Below are 24,267 nucleotides of genomic sequence, written 5' to 3'. Positions count from 1 at the left end.
AGGGAAGCAAGATTAAGGGGAAAATGGCAAAATTCAATAAAAATAAAAAATGTCCAACTCACTACTTATTGGAGAAAAGTAGCATTATATCATATTGGTCTGGTTAATAGGAGAGAAAAAGAAAATGACAAATGTTAGAGAATGTAGAGAAAATGAGACATTAATTCACTATTAGAGGACTTGTGAACTGATTCAACATTTGGTAGAACAATTTGGGACAAAGCCCTCTGATCTAGCAATACCATTAATAGGTCTGTATCCCAAAAGAGATGGAAAAGGATCTATAGATGTATAAGAATAGTTATAGCAGTTCTTTTTTTATGCCAAGGATCCATCAATACCACTACTTCATAAGTAACCCAAAAAGATCACAAGAAAGGGGTTAAAAACCCACATGTACAAAAATATTTAGAGCATCTCTTTTTTCATGGCATAGAAATGGAAATTGAGGGATGCCCATCAACTGAGGAATGACTGAACAAGTTGTGGTTTATCAATGTGATGGAGTACTATTGTTCTGTAAAAAATCATGAGGGAAAGACTTGAGGAAAGGTCTGGAAAGACTTGCATGAATGGATGTTAAGTAAAATAAGAAGAAACATAAAAACATTTTACATAATAACAGCAACATTGTTTAATGATCAACTTTTATTGACTTGCTCATCTCAGCAAGTCAATTCTAAATGATTTGTGATGGGAAATAACCATCCACATCAGAGAAGAAACTATGGAGTTTGAAAGCAGACAAAAAGTTACTATTTTCATTTTCTCAAATTTGTTTTATATTTTATGCTTTTTCCCTTCTCTTGGTTTTTTTTCTTTTTTGTTCTGATTCTTCTTTCCCAAGATGATTAATTTAGAAATATGTTTAACAGTTATATATGTATAGCCTATATTATATTGCTTTCTGTGGGGGGGGTAGGGAGAGGGAAGAAAAGGAAGGAGAAAAATGTAAAACTCAAAACCAGACCAAAATAAGAGTGTAGAAAACTATTTTTGCATGTAGTTGGAAAAATAAATAAATAAATTTAAAATAAAAAATAAATTTCATTATCAGTTATCTAGATTATGACAGGAAGAGGACAGCTTGTATATCTTGTCCTTCAGCAAATATATCATGAATAGAAGCCAAAAGTGGACAATGAACTGAACCCAAAACTGAATAGGAATAGGAAAGCTCAATAGCTTATTTCTGGGAAAGTGCTGAATGTTTCAAATCTCCCTGAAACAAAATTCCACCTTCTTTAACATCAGTTGTCTTTCAAGAATTCTGTATCCTAGATGTGAGTCATGGAATATGAGACCTTAAAGAATTATAGCTGCAAGTCATGAAAAAAAGTTACGAAGAAGCACATGATAGGTATGTGTAGGCTGTACCATATTTCCAATTAGAAATTACACAGGAGAAATGACAAAAAGGGAATCATCAGAGAGCTGTATGATTAGAGAGGGAGGTAGTTAGATTATGCAGTGAGAGGAAGGAAAAGCTGATGAAAAACTCACATGTTCCATTCACTCAATGGCAAGAGAACTTCAGAAAGGTCTTTCCCAGGTTGAATAGCTCTGTTATGCGTGATTTAAGGAAGGACATGAGCAAGAACTACACAAGATGAGAAAGCATAGCTAGTTGCAATCTGTACTAAGGGAAAAAACACCACATGAAACACCATGTTTCAAAACTATTTCATTGATTATAAGCCCACATTCCAATCTGTTTATGTTATAGGGGATGTTGACCTCACCTTCTGACATATTAACTATTCCTTTGAACATGGCAGCCAAGTTTGATAACAAGTCATCTAGTCTTTAATGTTATTATTGATAAAAAAAAATGAAAAGCCACATAGGGTAAGTCATACCTACCTAAGACATGCTAAAAGATAGCTTTCTGATTTTTAATGATTGGTTCAACCATCTAACCATTGTAAATTTATCTAACAGGACTATCGTCTAATTTGTATCTCTGTTTTTTCCTACAAGAATATCATAAAAACTATTATGAAACTTAGTTAAATTTTCTTTCATAAATTTAATAGCTATATCATTTCATAGTGCAGTTATTATTTTTAGAACGTTATACTTGGTGTTGGGATTTGAGGAGAAAAGGGGATGTGGAAGAGAGAGGTGCCCATAAAACAAATAAAGTCAGTGGTGTCTGGCTTCAAAAAGTCACAGTCTATCAAAGTAGATATCAGTATAGATTTGTGTCTCCTAACTTTTTAAAAATAAAGACTACTTTATTGGTGGAACTGTGAATTCATCCAACCTTTCTGGAGAGCAATTTGGAATTACGCCCAAAAATGTTTATACCTTTTGATCCAGCAATACCACCACTAGGTCTATAACCTGAAGAGATTATGCAAAAGGGTAAAAACATCACTTGTATATAGCAACCCTGTTTGTGGTGGCAAAGAATTGGAAATTGAGTGAATATCTATCAGTTGGGGAATGGCTTAATAAACTATGGTATATGTATAATATGGAACATTGTTGTTCTATTAGAAACCCAGAGGGATGGGATTTCAGAGAAGCCTGGAAGGATTTGTGTGAACTGATGCTGAGTGAGATGAGCAGAATCAGAAGAACACTGCACACCCTAACAGAAACATGAGGGTGATGATCAACCTTAACGGACTTGCTCATTCCATCAGTGCAACAATCAGGCACAATTTTGGGGTATCTGCAATGGAGAATACCATCTGTATCCAGAGAAAGAATTGTGGAGTTTGAACAAAGAAAAAAAGACTATTACCTTTAATTTTAAAAAAATTAACTTATGTAATTTTACCATCTCTTACACTTTATTTTTTTCTTAAGATATGATTTCTCGGGGCAGCTAGGTAGCACAGTGGATAGAGCGCCAACTCTGGAGTCAGGAGTACCTGAGCTCAAATCCAACCTCAGACACTTAATAATTACCTAGCTGTGTGGCCTTGGGCAAGCCACTTAACCCTTTGCCTTGCAAAAACCTTAATAAAAAAGAATATGATTTCTCTCTCATCACATTCAACTTAGAACAGTGTATACCATGGAAACAATGTAAAGACTAACTGACTGCCTTCTGGGGGGGGGAGAGAAGCAAGATTAGGGTAAAATTGTAAAATTTAAAATAAATTAATTTAATTTAAAAAATAGATCACTTTTAAAAAGTAAAATTATGCACAGACACACCCACAACTTGATAATACTGTACTTTTAGTATTCAATAAATAAGAATAGTAGACCTTGATAAAAAGGTGCCATGAATTTTCATTAATTAATCACAACAGCATTTACAACCCTTGAAAGATAAAAACATACCTTTGTGAAAAATATTATTCAAAAATTCAATCATTTGCTAAGCATTTAAATACATATTTTGTGCAGATATTATATTATACTAAGCACTGGGAATATAAGAAAAAACAAAAGCACATTTTTCCCCTCAAGGCTTTTACCTTCTAATAGGAGAGATAGCATTCAATTAACAATGTATACATGAGTGATACAAGATAAATGACAGTTTATTTTTGAGAAAGGGGGAGGATTTGAGGTGAGTCTTGAAAGGATTCAGGGAAAATCAAAAGCAAAGGTGAAGAGGGCAAGCATTCCAAACATTTTTCAAGAAAGTGAATTAGTACAGAGTTCTTTTCATTCTTTTTTACAGGAGGCATGTTTGCTTATGTATTATATTAGATCAGTTCAAAAGCTGATTCCCTCTAAGTAAATCTGACCTTTCAGCAATCTGTAATAGCACAGACTGGAAAACACTGATCTAGAACTGTAATAAAATGTGAGACAGATAATAGAATCATAGATATAGACCTAAAAGAAATTTTGGAGGCCATCTAGCCAACCCTCTTATTTATTCTTTTTTTTTCCTCTAATGACTTTTTTTTACAATTTTATTTTTTAAACTATTTTATTTAAAGTTTTGAGTTCCAAATTCAATTTCTCTTTCCCTCTCTGTGTCCCCTCCCTGAGATGGTAAGCAGTCAAATACAGGCTTTACATGTGCAATTATGTAAAACAATTCCATATTACTTATTCTGTACAAGACTCAAACAGTATCAGTTCTTTCTCTGGAGGTGAACAGTATGCTTCATCATTAGTTCTTTAGGACTCTTGGATTATTGTATTGCTGAGAATAGCAAAGTCATTCACAGTTCTTCAATGAATAATATTGTTACTATATACAACCTTCTAATTTTGTTCACTTCACTATGCATCAGTTCATGTAAGTCTTTCTAGGTTTTTAAAGAAATCATCTTTCTTGTCACTTCTTATAGAACAGTAATATCCCATTACAAACACTAACTGTGGTGTGTTTAGCCATTTTCCAATTGATGGACATTCTTTCAATTCTTAGCCACTACAAAAAAAGAGCAGCTATAAATATTTTTATACAATTAGGTCCTTTACCCATTTTTGAATGTCTTTGCTAACCCTCTTATTTCAAATATCAAAAAATATATAAAATAAATAAGGTCCGGGTACATTAAATGACTTATTTAGAGTCATATAAATTGTCAGAGTGGGGAAAACAATTTAACAAAATAAAAATTTACACTTGTGACTTTCTATCAAGTTTTCTGAACTAGTCTTCTTATTTTTTAATCAGTCTCCTGTTTTTCTTTCTTCCTTTCTTTGCTCACCAAGATTCAAGGAGATCCACTGAAGGCCAGTTAAATCATTTTCCTTTATAAATTTGAAATTTCCCTAATCTACTATAATAGAGATCATATTTACAAGAATTTTTTTTAATTTTCTGTCAAGAAGCAACATTTAAGGTGATGTTATTTCAATTTTAATGGACTATTTACTGCCTGAATTAACATTTTAATAGATTCCCAGGATCTTGTCTCTCTTATCATGCCTGCCCTTTGATACAGATTGGCAGAACTGTACCCAAGTCTGCTTAGCTATGCACTGCTGAATATATTTTTTACTTACTTGAGTTCGATGTTTAAAAAATGAGTTCTAGTACACATCATCCCTAATGTGCCATTCATAACAAATGCTTTAATTATTACAAAGTTTTTGGGGGAATAGAGATTCCTCTTTTTAAATCTGACATGACCTGTGAGTCTTATCATTGCTCATAGGCTGCATAAATGAGATTCATTTTCTCTTAATCCTAGAAGGAAATATATCAGCCCTAAAGAGAGGTTCAATCTCCAGGCCTGCGATCTTCTCTTACTGATCTGCAAAGAATTTATCACTCCTTTTTAAAACTTATCATCTTCATGAAGATGAAGAACCTAGCTAATGACTACAACCTCTCCAAATGTAAAATCTATCAATTTATGGTTTTCATTCTCCAATTTAAAAACAAATAAACAATTTTGCTGATTCTTAATTTGATACCTTTAAGGGGATGAATCTGGAAGCTAGTGTTCAATTTCAAGGAGCAGCAGGGAGATAGAGATATACTGTGACAAACCACTTTAACTCTCTTCCCCCTTCCCACCACCCAATTCACAGGTTTACAGTCAGGTTCCAATTAGATTTATGTTTAAAATATGGTTGAGGGGCAGCTAGGTGATGTAGTGGATAAAGCACCGGCCCTGGAGTCAGGAGTACCTGGGTTCAAATCCGGTCTCAGACACTTAATAATTACCTAGCTGTGTGGCCCTGGGCAAGCCACTTAACCCCATTGTCTTGCAAAAACCTAAAAAAATAAAATAAAATAAAATAAAATATGGTTGAAAATAAGGCTTCATTCATACTGGATTTGAAATAACAAAAAAGCAATTAAACTCCATTCATACTAATATTTTTCTAGGAAAAAATGAGATCTTGCAGTGCACATCACAATTCCATATTCCTAGGAAAAGGGGGATTTCACTTGGGTCAGGGAAATCCTATGAGCAGCACCCAGAAAATTAATACTTCTGAGGTTCAAGTGACTTCAAGAAAAGTAGCTTCAACTAAAAGTCAAGGGACTAACATGGGGTCCAGACAGGAAAGACTTTCATTTTGTGGTGACTAAAAGAACTTAAAAAAATAGCTGCAATACGTGGACTAGGATTGGAAGGAAGAATGAAATAAAAAAGGAAAAATTGAAACAAGCATCCAGCATAACTGCTTTGTCTGTAATGAATTAGCTTAAGGGAAAGGACACAGACCTGAATATGGAAAAACCTTCTGCTTTAAATTTCATGTGACTGTTTACTAGTCATGTCATCTTGGATGAGTCACTTAACCAAAATGAAGAGACTGGACTGGGAGTCCATGAAGTCACTCCCAGTTCTAATATTTACAGGTTGCTTAATTGTTATATGGTTTTTTCTATCAAGTTGGATGTGAGAAACAAATGAACCAGAATATTATAAGAGATTTTATCATTGAAATCATCTGGAAGACTAAAACAGATAGAATATGGGAGATACTTGGCATCATTTCTGTAACAATGATCAGTGAGAGAGAAACCACTTCATTTGGACTTCACACCTCAATCCCTGATGTGTTATATGAAGAGGCAAAAAAATGGCACTTAAGTAAATGAAGTTGGGAAGGGCAACTTGAAGACAAAGAATACATCAAGGAAATCCATACCAGAGACAATGCAATTAGGAAAGCATTAAGGGATTATTTTGTAAGATATCTCAAGGTAGGTGAAAAGGTAGATGTCAAAATGAATTGGGGGGGGGGTGACTAGGTGACACAGTGGATAGAGCACCAGCTGTGGAGTAAGGAGGACCTGAGTTCAAATCCAACCTCAGACACTTAATAATTACCTAGCTGCGTGACCTTGGGCAAGTCACTTAACCCCATTGCCTAGCAAAAACCTAAAAATAGGAAAAAAGAAAAAAAAAAGAAAAACAATTATAGAAAGATAAAATGGTGATAGAGAAGATAAAAGCACAAATTCAGAAGAGAACAACAATGTCAAAATATCTATATACAAAAACCTCAAAGAGAAATACAAAGTGGTCTCAGACCCAAAAAGAATTCTTGGGAGATCTCAAAAAGGATATTAAAAATTAAATAAGAGAGGCAGAAGAGAAGTTAGGAAAATAAATGAGAGTTATTCAATAGAATCATGAAAAAAGAAACCAGAGCTTAGTAAATGAAGCACACAAAAAGGAAAAAAAATTTACAAAAATTCACTGAAAAAAACAACTTCTTAAAAAGCAGAAATGGCCAAATGGAAAAGGAGGTCCAAAATCAAACTAAATAAAATTATTCCTCAAAAATAGTAATTGGGTAAGTGGGAGCTGATGATTCCATGAGACATCAAGAATCAATAAAAGAAATTCAAAAGAAAAAAATAGAAGAAAATATAAAATATCTCATTGGAAAACAATAGATATAGAAGAAATAGATTTGGGAGAAATAATTTAACAATTCTATCTAAATTAATTTCCTTATTCAGTGCCATATCAACCAAACTACCAAAAAGTAATATCAAAATTCACCTGGAAAAACATCAAACAAAAAACAAAAATTCACATGGAAAAATAAAAGGTCAAAGATACCAAAGAAATGAATGAAAATAAAATAAAAGTAAAGGTGACCTAACTGTGACAGAGCTTTAATTGTGTAACAAAGTAATAATCATCAAAATATTTTTTTATTGGCTAAGAAACATAGTGGTGGGTCAATGGAATAGATTAGATCCAACATAGTAGTATATGACCACAGTATTCTACTGTTGGAAAACAGTATGGCAGAAAATAGGTGTAGATCAACATTTTACACCATGTACCAAGTCAAGATCAAAATGGATATATGATTTAAACATAAAGGTTATACCAATAAGCAAATTAGCAGGACATCTATGGAGGACAGCATTTATCAACAAACGAGATAGACAGCATTATTAGATGTAAAATGGACAATTTTGATTAAATAAAAGTTAAAACTTGCACAAACAGTGCCAATGCATCCACAATTGGAGTAAAAGCAGAAAGCTGAGAAAAAAATTTTTACAGCAAGTATCTCAAATAAAGATGGAATTTCTCAAGTATACAATGAGCCAAATTTATAAGAATATGAGACATTCTTCAAATGATAAATGTAGAAAGAACATGAACAGACAGTTGTCAAGTGAAGAAATCAGAATTATCTATAGATATTTTAAAATGTTCTAAATTACTATTTATTAGAGAAATGAAAATTAGGTACCAACCCACACCTGTCATATTGTCTAATATTTCAGAAAACTACAATTTTAAATGTTGGAGGGCATGTGAGAAAATTGGGACACTAATGTACTGTTGGTGGAGTTGCGAACTGATTTAACCATTCTGTGGAACAATGTGGAACTTTGCTCAAAGGGCATTCTGACTCTGTATGTTCTTTGATCCAGTAATACAGCTACTAAGTCTGAATCTCAATGAGACACAAAGGGGGAGAGGGGAAGGATCTAATTCTACAAAAATATTTATAGCAATTCTTTCTGCAGCGGCTAAGAATTGGAAATTGAGGGTATATTCTTCAATTTGGAATAACTGAACAAATGAAATGGAATATTATTTTTTCATAAGAAATGATGAGCAGGACAATTTTAGAATAACCTAGAAAAACTGATATGAACTCATGCAGAATAAAATGAGCAGAATGAAGAAAACACTGTACACAGTAACACCAACACTATAAAATAATGAACTTTGAATGCTTAGTAATTCTCAGCCATAAAATAATATAAAATGATTCCAAATTATTAATTATGAAAAATGCTAATCACTTCCAGTGTAGGATCTGATGGACTTCAAAGCATACCATTTTTGACTTTGTGTGTGTGTGTTGTGTGTATGTTTTTTTTTCTTTGAATCTGTATCTTCTTTCACAATACTACCAATATGTAATACATTTTACGTGACTGAACATGCATAACCAAATCAAATTGCTTACTTTCTCAAGGAGGGGGTGAGGTAAGAAAAGGAGAGAGAAAATTTTCAACTCAAAATTTTTTAAATGATTGTTAAAAACTATCTTTACATTTTATCAGGGAAAATAAAATATATCAAAATTATACAGAATTTATTATTTAATGCAATTATAGAACTAATTGTTTAATGATTGGCAATATGAAGGAAAATATAAATAGTGAAGATATATGTTTACCAAAGATACTCAACACTGTCATGAAGGATATTCTGTATGGAATCCAAATGGAAAAGGGATTCCTCAAAGAGATTGAGGCACTCCAGATGAACTTACTATTTGTGGATGATTTCATTTGATTATCTCAAGGCCCAAAAACATTAGAAGGACTCTTTAATAAGAGCTATGAAAAGTCAAAAGAGATCTACCTGGGATATCCATCCAAGAAAAACAAATTATTAAAAAAGATTCCTCTGTCCAGGCTATAAAACAACTAGTTAATCAATTAACATGCTTATTTAGAACAGGATTAGAATATGAACAATCATCTAAACCTACAAATAAATAAAAGGAGTGTGTGATTTATTATTTTTGAGGGATTATACATTGATTTCAAAAATCCAAAATTAATTTCTTAATACAAAAAAATTCCTTTTTTTAAATCAATATTTTCTCAGTGATAACTGAAAATAGTGGAACATCAATCTCTGAAGAATCAGCATTGTGGAAAATTAAAATAAAAAAAGAGAAATGAACAGTGATTATATAAATAGCCTGAAGAATACTTCCAATGGAGAATTCCATGAAAATGAACTAAAGATCATTGGAAAATATAAGACAAAAAAAAGTAAATGGTTCAGTAGACCAGCAACTTCCTCGTTACTACTGGAATGAGTCAATACCCAAAGGAAAGTTTCTGACATACTGGACATATTATTTATGAAGGATTTATTAAGGAACAGAGGCAAGAAACACACTAGATGAGAAAGTTTTCAGAGGGTGTGACTATATACATGAGACTATAAGTCCCTTAAAATGTTTAAATATAATGTTTACTGAAATTCCCTTAGAACAGGACATAACTGTTTACCCAGTTTAAATAGCTGCCTAAGAACGTTCTCCTGAAAATTAATTGTGATGAACAAGTGTACAACATAGGTAGAAAGGAAGCATTTCAGTTCCAAAGATCTTTAAGGGCAAAAAACCTTAAATCCTGGGAAAAAATATTCAAATAGAAGAGACAATCTTTTGCATCTATGAGGAACTGGGGTTCATTTAAACAATATCCAAGAAAATGGATATTCTAGGATAAATCCAAGAAAAGGCAAGGAAGAAAATGAAAAGAAGAGTAAAACTAAATTGATTATTGAGTAACTCTAAAAACCAGTCTACCCAGAGAAGAGGAATTATCTTCCTACATTGGGTAAAGAGGGAGAAAAGAAGTATGTGATACTGCATACATTGCTGAGTATGGAATTTCATTAATTGCTTTTACTTGTCTGTTTTACTTTGTTATGACTTGACTCATTTAGTGATGGAAAAAAACTTAGAAATGATGGGATGTTAAAAATCATTTTAAAAAGAAAGTCAATGCAAAGAATTAGCAATTTAAAGGATGTCTATCAATTGCAGAATGACAGAACAAGTTACAGTGTATGACTGCAATGGAATACTATTGGGTCATAAGAAATGAAGAATAGGATGGTTCTAGAAAAATCTGGGAAGATATGTGTACTGAAACAAAGTAAAGTGAGCAGATCCAGGAGATCATTATACACAGTAATCATAGTATTGTATGATTATCAAAAGTGAATGACTTATTCTCAGCTATGCAATGAATGATACAAGACAGTTCCTAAGGACTAATGATGAAAAATACTAACCAACTTCAGAGAAAGAACTGATAGAGTCTGAATGCAGATTGAAGCATAAGTTTTTCTGGTTTGTTTTTTGCTTTTATACTTTGCTTTTGTTTCTTTGTTCTCTTTTTCAATATGACTAATATGAAAATAAATTTTGCATGCCTATACATACATGATCCATATGAAAGTGTTTACCTTCTCAAGGAGATGGATTCATGGGAGAAAGGGAATGTGGAACTCAAAAAATATAAAAAGAAATGTCAAAAATAATTGCATGGAGGGCAGCTAGATGATGCAGTGGATAGAGCACCGGCCTTGGAGTCAGGAGTACATGAGTTCAAATCCAACCTCAGACACTTGATAATTACCTAGCCATGTGGCCTTGGGCAAGCCACTTAACCCCATTGCCTTGAAAAATCTAAAAAAAATAATTGCATGGAATTGAAAAAACATAAAAATAAAAACAAAGAAAACCAATAAAAGAACTAAGGTTACTAAATAAGAAGTATCATACATAAAAATATTTGCTCATAAAAATATATTGTGCATCAGAATATAATATCCAAAAGCACTTTCATAACTGTCCAAATAGTTTCCTACAACACAAGTTTGTCACAGGAAATATTCCAGGGATACTCTTCCCAGAATTTAAACTAGAATCTCTCCAGATAATGCTACAATTTCACCCATTCCTGTACATGGGCTATAAAATAGTTGATTTTTGGTGTCCTTACTTAATTCATCTGTTTACAGAGTTGCTCAAGAGAGGCAGAAAGAAAATCAGCAACTACCATCAGCTTTACTCATAAAAATAGTTTTATATTTTCCTGGCATAATCATTCTGACTATATAGACTTTATGAAAACTTAGAAGAGTGCTCTGAAGCAAAATTGCTGGAATTTCATTATTCTCAGGCAGAAAAATCAAGTTTACAAATAGTATGCCAGACTTATGAGACAGTACCTTGATTAGGATTTGCCTAAATTTGCTTTCATTTTGGCAGTTGCCTTTATTTCAGATATCACTGTGGGTGTTATTATATTGAAAAACTTGCAGTATTTTCCTAGAAAGGGACTATAATATTCCTAACTTAATAAAATACTATCTCTTGACTATATGTACACTTCTTAGAATTAATGGGAAGAGCCACACATACCAATGAAATTACAAGTCAAATCACGATTCTTACTTAAATTTCATGTTTTTAAAATTCAGTCCAATCTCAGCTATTGAGTTTTTTTTAATCCTTACTCTGTTCTCTATTACATTAGCTATTTTTCCTAGTTTTGTGCCACATGCAAATTTGGTAGGCATACCATTTTTGTCTTTATTCAAATAACTGATAAAATGTGAAGCAACACATGTCTAAGTACAGAACTGGGGGTGCTATGCTGAAGCTGATATTTATTGCATTCCCCCATATATATCCTTATTAATCCTGTCAGAAAAGGAAATGTGGTAATATACATCTGTGCTCCTTATTACTAGGCTTTCTTAGGTTAGTAGATGACTTCATCTTGATAATGGTGAGCTACATTAGAGATATGTTGGTTTCCATGCTAAGTTCAACACCAATAAGGAGAGAGGAGCCCCAGGGTTGCCTAAGGAAAGGCAAATCTGTACAGGTTAGAAATGGAAGAGGTCAAACTCCTGTGCCAGTCAGCTATAGGACTGGGACCAAGAGTGGCTTTTGTAATCTGACCTGGGCAGGATAGTGAAGCACAATCTAAGGAATAAAATAGGAAATTGGGTTTAATGTGGCATGACTTTTTTCCTCTAATGATGCCACACTGACTTTTGTGATAATGAGTTTCTTTTCAGATGTTCACTAACCATCTGTATCAGCCTTGCGGGTGTTTTCTGATTAATGACCCCTTTCATCTGTGGACTGTTATACCTAGACTGGGTTAGAAATAGAATGGAGGGTAGGGAGGAGATGCAGGAGAGAGAGGGAATGACAGAGGCAGAGAAAAAGATGGAGAGTAAGATAGACTGAGACAGAGAGAGAGAATGACAGAGAGAGTATATCTGTGTCTGTGTGTTTCTGTGTGTGTGTGTATGTGTGTGTGTGTCTCTCTTTTTTAAGTTCTTTGACTTTATACCCTAATTTTGGAGTCCTGGGGGGAAAAAAAGGTAAAATTTGGGTTCATATCTGTCCAAAACAGAGTGTATATGGTGGAGTACTCAAAGTAAATAAGACACAGAACAGCTATTTCCTCCTCATACAAGCATACATGAACAAAGACCTATAATGCTTTTTTGGGGAAATGTCATTTAAAACCCCAAAACAGGAAATATTTTTTCAGGGTTGTCAAAAAAACCTCTCTTAACTGTGCATTTTCTTCCTCATGGTCCACGTATTCTAGAAAGCCAGGCCAAGGTTGAACCTCAGTTTCCTACTGGTGGTCCAAATTTCTGAGAAAGTTGCAGAGGCTTCCAATCATCTTGGACTGAGGGAACAAGGGACTCCTGACCTCTTGCACTCTTGAGACTATTTTTCTCACAGGACTATTCTAAGGAAAGCTCTGTGCAAATAGTTTTGTTGTTGGTGTAAAAATTTCTTCTACCAATGAAAAAGTCTTGCTTGTGACTAAGGAAGAAAGTGCTAATGAACTTCCTAAAGTTCCAATGACTCATCCACTGCCATAGTATCAGAGCACTCTCCCCAAGTCAATACACATTTTCTCCTCTTGATATTTCAAATCAGTAAACATTTACTAAAGATATATTGTGTACAAGACACTTTGCTTTGCAACAAGGATACAAAGGTGAAAAATGACACAGTTTCTGCCCTCAGGAAGTTTATAATCTAAAAGAGTTAGAAAAAGATACACATTTACAAAATGTCCTATGAAAATAAAATTGGAGAAATCACTTCAAGGGAGACATTTTAGGAGCTAGAATGAAATAAAATCTTAGAATAAGTGAGAGATTTCAACAAGAAGAGGTAGGTCACTACTCATAGCCCTTTCTGAAACTGTTTGTTACTTCTCTCATATCCTTCAAAAGCTCTGGACTAGAAAAAAATAAGACTAGTTCTACATGGCCCCCAGAAATACAAACTAAGAGTAATAGCTATAGGAGATCATTAGATATAGTTAAATCTAGGCTCTGGATGAGGAAACCTTGCAACATTATAGCTATCAAAAATTTGCATATGTTCTCCTAGAAGATAGTGGGTTCCCCCTCACTGGGGGTGATTTAAAAAATTGGAGGATTACTTGTCAGGAATGTGGAAGAGGGAATTTTGGTTCAAGTAGAGACTGGACAATATAACTTCTGAGATCCTCTTCCATGCCATTCTGAAGAGATGAGATTTCCAAAATAGAAAAGGAAAGAATGTCATGGACAGATATTGGAGAATATCCAGAGACATTATTAGGAATTTTAGAACCTAGAACAAATTCAACTGAAATAAAGAAGGGAATTTCAGAATAGGACCTAAATTATGATCCTTGTTTATAACAGACTGGATTCAGAAGACACAGGTGTTGAAGAGGTTGCAAAATTGGGAGGCTTGGGTATTCAAAAGGGATAGGGATCAAAGTGGAAAAGAAGATTGTGACCCAGGTACTGAATGTACAAAGAAAGGTTTTAGAAGTCCAGAGATGACAGAAGCTATGACCTGGATATACTAAAGGAAATTTTATTGGAGAAGCAACTTGTGAGTAATGGTAGCAGAGGTGGTGTCTAAAGATGGCCACAGTGCACAAAGTATGCCTCCCTCTCCTCCTGACACTCTATATCTAAGGTAATGAAAGCAAGAATATCCATTCTTGGAGAAAGATGACAGATAGATGCTTCAGGAGAAATATGATTTTAATAGATGAAAGAGTCTGATCGAAGAAAACATAATCTCCTAGGATCATATATTTGGAACTGAAAAGAACTTTTAATATCATTTAGTTCTCATTTTAAAAATTAGGTACATCTGGAAATGGTCTTTTCTCACTCCTTAACATTCACTTTTTCTGAAGCACTTGACATTGTTCACCACTCTGTCCTTCCAGATACTTTCTTTTTTCTAAGTTTTAGTCTCCCTGTTCTCCTCTCTATCTGGCCACTTCTTAGTCTGCTTTATTGGTTCTCTGTATATTACATCCCCCTAAGTGTTGGTGTTTATGAAGTCTTCTTCTTTATTGTGCCTTCCTCTATTCCCATGTGTTTATCACATCTAAGAAAATGAGTTAAAAAAACAAAGAAAATAATTCACAAGTTTATATATCCAGTCTCTTCACTAAGATTCTATATCACTGTATCATCAACCAACTAACAAACTATTGAACATTTCAAACTGGATGACTCAAAGATGTCTCAAATTAAACTTCTCCAAAAGAGAGCTCATTATCTTTTCATCTAAATCCTTCCATCTTCAGAATTTCTCTATTTCTATCAAATGCACCATCATCTTTCCAGTCTCCTAGGTATATAACCTCAAAATTATTCTGGACTCATCACTTTCTTTCCTTCCACATATCCAATTACTCATCTCCAATGAATAGAATTACTCATTCTACTTCCACAATTTCTTTTACATCTTGTGTGTCTCTTCATTAAAACAGCTATCTTGGCCCAGGCCCTTATCATTTCTCTAAAATCAACGATGTCCAGAGATTTTTTGATCACATATTCCCATCTGAAAAAAAAGTTAAGCATACTCTCAATACGTATATACTCATTTATAAATTATATATTTATATATGATAGTGCTCTGGTAATTATGCATATTATATAACACAAAAAAATGGACATTAAAAAAGATGAGCTATTGATAACAGAATAGTTGATCCCAAAGTGAAAAGGTAATCATTAGAATTTGCTGAGTATAGGAGTGACATAGGAAGACTTCTGATTTGTGATTACCTAAGATTTGGAAACTAATTGAATTCACAGGATGGAAGATATTGAAAGTAGTCCAAGACTCTAAAGGTTATGAACTGGGTTGTTGGAAAGATTTTTTTAAATATTAGGGATGTCTGGAAGAAGGTAGAATTTCAGAAAAAAAATGTAATGAAATTTGTGATGAAGACCATAGCCCACTCAAGTATATTTGTCCTGGGAGACTCTATCACACAGAAAATGAAGGAGGTGGAATGCTTACTCATTCATGATTGCTCTTGTGTTCAAAAATTATCTGCCCAGGGGTATCTTCCCACAATCATGAGCTAATCTGGGAAAAGGAAGGGGAGGTCATCTACACAGTTAGTGCTTTGGATGTTGAGATAATGATTATAACTTTCCTGAATATCTCTTTGATACAGGAATTCCTGACTCAAAAGTGGAGAAAGTAGGCAGAGTTGTACAATATTTGGGATAATGATAGGGATGTTTGTATTCAAGGGAAACTCTACTGATGACTTGAAGGGAGAGTGAAATGGGACCCATCTTCTAGTCTCCATGGTTGATCACATACTTCTTGTAGGAAAAGCAACAGCCTCTTGCAGACTACTCCCATTTTGGAATAATTGACTTATTTCAATGTCTTCCTAACTGCAATTCAGCCTCCACATGGCTAACAAAGTGGTTTATTTCTTTTCTTTTTTGTTTTGTTTTTACAATTTCCCCCCCAAACTCACTCCCCTCACCCCACCCCACCACAGAAGTCATTCTGATAGTCTTTACATCATTTCCATGCTATATATTGAACAAAATTGAATGTGTTGAGAGAGAAATCATATCCTTAATGAAAAAAATATAAGATAGAAAAATTATATAATAAAAAAATTAAATTAAAAAAATTGAAGGTAATAGTCTTTGATTTTTTGCTTAAACCCCCCAAGTCTTTCTTTGGATACGATGGTATTCTCCATCACAGATACCCTAAAATTGTCCCTGATAGTTGCACTGATGAAAAGAGTAAGTTCATTTAAATTGATCATCAACGCCATGTTGCTGTTAGGATGTACAATGTTCTTCTGGTTCTGCTCTTCTCGCTCAGCATCAGTTCATGCAAAACCTTACATGCTTCTCTGAATTCCCATACTTCCTGGGTTCTAGTAGAACAATAGTGTTCTATAACATACATATACCACAATTTATTCAGTCATTCCTCAATTGATAGATATTCATTTGATTTCCAAATTCTTTGCAAACAGGGATGTGATGAATATTTTTGTACAAGTGATGTTTTTACCCTTTTTCATGATCCCTTCAAGGATATAGACCCAGTAGTGGTAATGCTGGATCAAAGAGTATGCATATTTTTATTGCCCTTTGGGAAAATTGCTCTCCAGAAATGCTGGATGAGTTCACAACTCCACCAACAATGCATTAGTGTCCCAGAGTTCCCACATCCCTTCCAATATTGTGTTTTCTGGTCATATTGGCCAGTCTTAGAGGTGTGAGATGGGACCTCAGAGATGCTTTAATTTGCATTTCTCTAATCAGTAATGATTTAGAGCAATTTTCATCTGACTATGTATTGCTTTGATTTCCTCATGTAAATTGCTTCTGCATATTCTTTGACCATGTGTCAATTGGCAAATGATTTGTATTTTAAATAAATTTGACTCAGTTCTCTATACATTTTAGAAGTGAGTCCTTTGTCAGAAATACTAGTTGTAAATTGTTTCTCAGTTTACTACATTTCTTTTGATCTTAGCTACAGTGGTTTTGTTTGTGCAAAAGCTTTTTAATTTACTGTCGTCAAAATTACCTAGATTGTTTTAATGATGTTCTTCATCTCTTCCTTGGTCATAAACTGCTTCCCTTCCCATAGATCTGACAAGTAAACTATTCCTTGATCTCCTAGTTTGCTTATAATGTTGACTTTTATGTTGAAATCCTATACCCATTTTGATCTTATCTTGGTATAATGTGTGAGATGTTGGTCTAATCCAACTTTCTGCCATACTAACTTCCAATTTTCCCAACAGCTGTTATCAAAGAGAAAGTTTTTGTCCCAGAAGCTGGACTCTTTGGATTTATCAAACAGCAGATTACTACAATCATTTCCTGCTATCTCTTTTGCACTTATTCTATTCCACTAATCCATCACTCTATTTCTTAGCCAATATCAGACAATTTTGAAGGCAGATGCTTTAAAATGTAATTTTAGATCTGTTAGGGCTAAGCCAATTTCTTTTGTACTTTTTTTTCATTAAATCCTTGGAAATTCTTAACTTTTCATTTCTCCATATGAATTTACTTACAATTTTTTATAACTCATTAAAGTATTTTTTTGGAATTTTGATTGATAGGGCACTAAATAAATAGTTTAATTTAGGTAGAACTGTAATTTTTATTATATTAGCTTAGCCTATCCATAAGCAGTTGTTATTTTCCCAGTTATTTAAATCTGTTTTTTGTGTGAAAAGTGTTTTATACTTGTTTTCATAGAGTTTCTGAGTCTGCCTTGGCAGGTAGACTAGTTACTTTGAATGGGATTTCTCTTTCTAGCTCTTACTGCTGTATTTTGCTAGTAATATTATAGAAATGCTGAGTATTTATGAGAGTTTATTTTATATCATGCAACTTTGCTAAAGTTGCTAATTGTTTCTAGTAGCTTTTTAGATGAATTTTAGGAATCTGTAGGTATACCATCATGTCATCTGCAAAGAGTGAGAGTTTTGTTTCTTCCTTCCAATAGTTTTGGTTCTTCCTTCCCAAACCAAAGTGATTTTTTTGTACTTAATAGTATTGAATTTTCATAATTACATGGACAAATAGTTTTTAACATTCATTTTTCTAAGATTTTGAGTTTCAAATTTTTCTCCATCCTTGACTGTTCCCCAAGACAGCAGGCAATCTGATATAGATTATATATGTTCAATTATGGTAAACATATTTCAAATTAGCCATATTGTGAAAGAAGAATAAGAACAAAATAGAAAAATCAAGAGAAAGAAAAGAAAACAAAAAAACCAAGTGAAAATAGTATGCTTCAATCTGTATTCTGAATCCATAATTTTTTCTCTACATATAGATAGAAATTTCCAACTCGTGTTTTGGAATTATCTTGGATCACTATATTGCTGAGAAGAGTAAAGTCTATCATTGTTGATCATCACACAATGTTGCTATCATTGTGTATAATGGGCTGCTGCCAAAAGTGATTTTTGCCAAAGTGATTTCTTACAAGAAGATCTGACTATATTATTATATGCCTCTTTGTTTGACTTTTAAAGCTTTTTCTAACATAGCCCCAACTTGTTTTCCAATCTCATCATATATATTACTCATGTTCTCACATTAAGCAATATAGACATGTTTACCTTCACTCTCTTCCTCCCATTTGTCATACTATCTTCACTCACTGAGGCTTTGAAAGGAGAGTTCATGCCCTGTGCCTAAAATTCATTCCCTCCTATCTACCTTAAATAATGCCTCTCTTTTTTCTTCAAGATGGAGTTGTTCAAGCATTATCTTATTTCTACATGAGTGCTTTTCTGATCTCAACTTAGTGCCCACTACTATCCTATAACTGACTCCTTTGAATTTATTATCTTTATAGATACATACAAACACACACACACACACACACACACACACACACACACACACACACACACACACACACATTGCCTCCCTTGATAGATTGTGAATTCTTTGAGGTAAGTTATTGTTTCTTTCTTTTCAATGGTACCTTCAAAGCCTAGCATGATGTCCAGAGCACTGTTGAACATTTGTGTCTAACTCTACATGACCTCATGGACTTTTTCCATGGAGTTTTCTTGGTAAAGAATCTGGAGTGGTTTGTCATTTCCTTCTCCAATGTGTCTCCATTTTTTATAGAGAAGGAACTGAGGCAAATAGGGTGAAGTGACTTGTCCTGAGTCACAGAGCTGGTAAGTGACAAGAGGTCAAATTTGAACTTAGGTTTTCCTAACTCAAGATTCAGTGTTCTATATACTGTACCACCTAGATACACCCCAAACCCAGCACATGTACATTCATTGATTGATGAGGGGACCAATATTCTTCAAGGTGAAACAATTTATTCAAGGTCACCTAATATTAAGTGGCACAACCTGCATTCAGACTCAGGCTCCCCCCGTCTCTAAATCCTATTCATTGTCTTTTCACTGTAAGGTCACAGAAGAACTTGTTCAGAGGAGAAAAGGAAAGGAAAGTCGGAGGTCGGTGGTCAATTGTAAGGCTGAACAGGAGCCCAAAACCTCTCATGTGCCTCTGGTCCTCCTAGCTGACCTAATTCTTCTCAGAGCATTCCCAAAGCAGAGGCGGGGAGAGAAACACAAGGTCTGGTAACTGGTTGGAGAACTGAGCACAACTATTAGGGAAGATACTCCAGAGGTGACATTGGGACAGGCAAGGAGATGCAATAGAGATGGTAATAAAGGCCAGGATGTGGAGAGGACCTCTCTCATAGCTGGTGGTCCAGGGATGCCATGTTTCAGGATGTTAGTGTGTGTGTGGTGCAACCCAGGTTAACTTCTGCTATCTCTGACAAAACCCACACCATGGAGCTCTTAGTGAATAGCTTTGGAAAGTCAATCAGACAATAAGCATTTATTGAATATAGTGTGATAAGCACTGGGAATACTGATACAAATAAAACCGAGTCTCTATCCTCAAGGAGCTATAGTATAATCTAATATTATCATCTAATGGGGGAAAATAGAACACAAATTCAAATTGTCATGGCAGATACTTGTTTTTCTGTTTCTTTGTTTTGTTTTAGACTGTACTCCAAGTACAAACTTTAAAAAATTCTCCACAAGAAACTTTATTTTCTCTACTCTGAAACTTTATAGAACTACTTTAGTAGAGTGGATGAAAACTACCCTGCTGGGGTTCAAGTCCATTGTGTGACTGAAAGAGGAGAAGGTATACACAGAGACATAATAGAGCCTTCAAGGAAATCCAAAAGTGGTTAAGACCAATAGAAAATATGGAGAAAAATTGTGCTGAGGCCCCTTCTTGAATAGAGGCTCTGAAATCCAAGGTCATGGTCTCCAGTCAGAGGGACAGAAGGTACTGATGAGATGTAACAGCTAGATCCAGTCTTGCAGTAAAATAGAATTACACAATGATGATTTACTGGGAAGGAAGGCATGAGGGAAAAATCTAATAGAGTTCAAAAAAAGTGTATCTGATGAGAAAGGTAGAGAAAAAGCTATGCTAAAATCTCCTTCCTAAACAGTATCTCCATATCTGTGGTCTTGCTCCCAGTCAGTGGGTCTAATATATGATGGTCATAGGATACTGATAAAGTAGATTGTGTTCCTTTCTCCATCTGCTTTGGAGCCCTACTATCTTGACCAATGAAACTGTAGGATATTCAGAATCAGGCTAAATTATTGGCAGGGAATTCTGAGAAGTGAGTTGGAATGATATTTGATGCAAGCCTGAATTTACCCAGATGTGAATCTCTATCACAAAGCAACCCATGCCATCAAAACAGGTTGATTTCCCTTCACTCTTTGTTGAGGAAAGGATTAATTTTATCTCTCCCCCAAAAAATCTCTAGCTAAACAAATAAGTATAAGGGTACTTAGTATCTGCCTAGTCATCTTGGGCAGATGAAGGAGATAAAGATATCTTTTATACTTGGCAATGTAAATGATGCCCTAATCTTGAGATTACTGAAGTTCTTATCTAACGTTTATTTTTGTCATTCAATTTCAATTACCACTGGCCAAATTTGGCACAATGGATAAGCCATTTAATCTCCACTTCCAACAGAGATCACAAATGAAATGATTAAACAAGAACAATACAATGTGCTAAGTGTTTTATCTTTCAATTCCCACAACAAACCTTTTATTTTTCCCATTTTACAGGTAAGGAAATTGAGGCAAATAAAAGTTGAGTGACCTTCCCAAAGTCCCACAGCTATTAAGTATCTGAGACTGCATTTAAAGTACACTTCATATAAATGCATAATACATAATATATATTATGTATTCTATATCCTATATTTTTATATTTTATATATTTATAGATATATTTTAATATATTTTATATTTGCATATATGTAGGTATATATATATATATATATATATATATCACATTATTCCTTCTATTGAAACTAGTTTGTTGAGTTATTATGCTTAATCATCTGCATATTTTTGGAGTTATAGAGTATACTGAAGTTAGCATTTAATGGTCCATAGAATTCCAATTCTGAATTATTGGACAGCTCTGAATTAGTCATGGTTCAGAATACATAAAAACTGATTACTATAGATGAGTTACACTACCTAGTCACGATGTTAAAAGGCTATACAGTCTTAAATTTTATTGGTGCTTGGGAGTTCTTTATCTTGACGATGAAACAGATATCAGGAACATCTTTGAAAAAAAAAGAGAATAAGTATGTTCAACACCAGACCAAGAGAAATGGAAATTAATCTAAGCAAAAAGGTATCCAAGAATGTCCCACTAGATAATTTTATGCTTGTCTCATCCTCTATCCCCACACCCAATACAAATGTAACTTAAAATTTAGGGAAAAGGAACACTTTATTTGTAAAGAATTAAGCTAATTAAAAAAAAAGAATTAAGCTAATTAATTGGGGGAGGGCAAGGAAAGGAACTTTTTGTACCTAAGAATGCTGTACTATATATAAATATATATATATATATATATATATATATATATATATATAATGTGTGTGTGTGTTTCTTTTATTTTGAAGAGAAATGCTAATTCCCCTTCATCTCAAATAGTCCAGGGAAAGGTCTTGTTCTTGTTGCCAGGGATTGCCCAGATCTCACTGACCTGAAACAACTCCTCCTTATTAGATCTTCTACCTCCTTTCATTTCATTTTCCTGCTAAGCCAGGAACTAAACTCTTCAAGCTTTCAGCATGTGTTCTGACTCAGTGTAGTTATCACTACTGTTTTTTATGCTATTTGGATCCAGGACACAAACCATTTACATATATAGTGATTGATGCCTTTCCCATTAGAAGCACAGAATGTCAAGTGTCCCTGTGACTTTGATGGAGACCAAGTAAGATTATATAGTACAATCCAGGATAAGTCTTTTCAGGGTTGGGGATGACCTTGAGCTTTGCCTTGGACTAAAATAGCTGCTGCCTTATCCAGAGCAAGAGAAATGTCCTGTCCTAACCAGAGAAAGTGTTCTTTATGAATTATGCATGTCATCACTATCCTTGAGATAAAAGATGTATGATGGAGAAAGGAAATTTTGCTTCCTTTAAATAGTGTTGATCCTCTGGTGTTCTGTGGCCTTCTCCTGCCAATGGTCATTTAAAAAGATAATACTCTAGAGTCATGTAAATGCAAGCCTCCTTTTAGAAAGAATTTTCCTAATCTGACATAGAGAGGGGTATACCTTTCATATGCATTCCAAGAGCTTATAGGTAAAAAATAATTGCAATGAAATGCCTGGTCAATATATTTGAAAGCAGTTCTATTTTGGGGTTGTCATACATCATACACTATATATACTATGTAGGCCTGGGCCTGGGGAATCTAGCAGCACAGTGATTTGAAGTCACGCTGTTCACCAAATGTTAACAGTGGCAATAAAATAACTGCCAAAGAACTGAGAAAAAATCAGAACGAGAGGTTTCCTGACCAGGAGGATTTCACACAGAACACAAGGGACAAACAAGAGAGCTAGAAAGAAGAACAAAAATAAATACAAGTGAGCTAGTGATGAAAAAATGAAAAATAAAAAGAGGATCATTCCTGTCTTCTGAAATTCACTGCTGAGAATGGTCATCACATAGAGAAGATTATGACTTTTTATTTGATTCATGAAAAAAGAGTTGTATTACCATCTCCATAGCAGTTTATGCAGCAAGCTCTATCATAAAGTATGAAGAAATAGAGAAATTCTATGAAGAACTTTTTAAGACCCTCCAAATTAAATATAAACTTTAATTGTATAAGTGATTTTAATGCAAAAGTGAGAATAGGTAAAAATAGTGAGAAGTATATTGGAAAAAATTAATCGGGCTTGGGAAATGATAGACCAAAGATGTTTTAAGACACACATCTCATTCATGCCTCCATATGAATACTTTGAACAAAGCATTAGTAAGCACTAGATCTGGTGAATACCAAGGAACATTATGAAAAATACAACTGATTATATTTTTAACACACAGGAAATAATTAATTATTGTGCCAGTAATTCCCAAATCAAGAGTCTATTTTCTTTTTTAGTACAAAGAACAAAGTTAGTTCAAGTTAGAGGGGGAAAAAAAACAGGAAAAAATATGGCATGTAACAGAACTACTCAATCCTAGACTATTCAAACAAGCTATTGATCATAAAAAATGGGTAATGACATGAGAAAGGACATCAACATTAATTATAATAACATAAAATTCAACTGATATAAATTCATTGCTATAAAAAGGAGAATGAAAACTTAAAAACTATCTTCCTCACCCAATATGTGACTTACTTGTCAAGAGGAACGATATGGAAATTAGTTCAAAATGAGTTTTTAATATAAAGTCATTTGTAAAATTTTACAAAGAAAGATCTTGGAAGATTAGAAGTAGTAGTGACTCATTAAAAGAAGAAGCAGTGGAATGGAAAACCAGTTTAAATAGACACAACTAAGCAAATTTATTCTAAGAACAATTTGGTTTCAAAAGTAGAAAGCCAACAAAGAGAAGGACACAGGAAAATATTCGTAAAGATTTTACCT

At 33.9% G+C, this 24,267-nt stretch overlaps 1 long non-coding RNA gene across 29 annotated transcripts in view; it reads right to left on the bottom strand.

Annotated features, from left to right (window-relative positions):
* LOC141502865 (uncharacterized) overlaps positions 1-24,267 on the bottom strand; it is a 788,683-nt gene that overhangs the window by 600,069 nt on the left and 164,347 nt on the right. The window contains exon 2 of one of the 29 annotated variants that reach the window (XR_012472696.1): positions 21,836-21,926. The exons of the other annotated variants lie outside the window; for them this stretch is intronic. This is a non-coding gene — a long non-coding RNA (uncharacterized LOC141502865). The remainder of the gene's footprint in view (positions 1-21,835; positions 21,927-24,267) is intronic. 29 annotated transcript variants of the gene reach the window in all.

The sequence above is a fragment of the Macrotis lagotis genome, chromosome X (assembly GCF_037893015.1).
Source record: "Macrotis lagotis isolate mMagLag1 chromosome X, bilby.v1.9.chrom.fasta, whole genome shotgun sequence".
In the NCBI taxonomy this organism is placed as follows: Eukaryota; Metazoa; Chordata; class Mammalia; order Peramelemorphia; family Peramelidae; genus Macrotis; species Macrotis lagotis.
The sequence above is the reverse complement of the archived record's forward strand: the minus strand, read 5'-3'. Positions and strand labels throughout refer to the sequence as shown.